Raw genomic sequence first — 539 nt, forward strand, 5'->3', positions numbered from 1 at the left:
AGCCCCAGCAGCAATAACTACAGACACTTCCGGGGTCCCCATCTCCACCTGCCCTTTCCAAGATGATTTGTCATGGGGTCTGTGAGATCAGCCAGGCTCTGAGCCCAACCCTTTACGAGCCATCAGAGACTCTACTAAGAGCAGCTGGAGAAGACTGTGAGAAGAGGCAGAAGGAGCTCAGATGAAGGTGAAGAGCAACCCAGGAGCCCCCAACCGTGCACATCCCCACGTGTCCCCATGTCCCCCAACTCCAGCTCAGGCTCTGGCCCCCACCAGCCCAGTTGGGTGCTGGGGCTGGGCTGGGGTGCGGCACACACCGCTGCGCTGGGGTGTTGGCCCCACTCCATTCCTCCCCACGGTCCCCCCCGCGCTGCTGACAGGTTCCCACTTGCCTCCTCTTCCCCGGCTTTATGAGTTCGCTTCGCCCCTGGCTCCGGGCTGCACCGCTGCCGCCTGCCTGTCTCTCCCCATCGCCTTCAAAAACCCACTCGCCCCGTCCCGTGGCCCAGAGCCGCCCAACGGCGGGACCGGCCGCGCGG

At 64.4% G+C, this 539-nt stretch overlaps 1 protein-coding gene across 1 annotated transcript in view; it reads right to left on the reverse strand.

Moving 5' to 3' along the window:
* Positions 1-539, reverse strand: part of LOC104530447 (homeobox protein box-5-like) — a gene marked incomplete at both ends in the record, with an annotated part of 1,249 nt that overhangs the window by 297 nt on the left and 413 nt on the right. The gene's annotated exons all lie outside the window — the stretch shown is intronic.

Source organism: Antrostomus carolinensis, unplaced genomic scaffold, assembly GCF_000700745.2.
Source record: "Antrostomus carolinensis isolate BGI_N321 unplaced genomic scaffold, ASM70074v2 scaffold28949, whole genome shotgun sequence".
NCBI classification, from domain to species: Eukaryota; Metazoa; Chordata; class Aves; order Caprimulgiformes; family Caprimulgidae; genus Antrostomus; species Antrostomus carolinensis.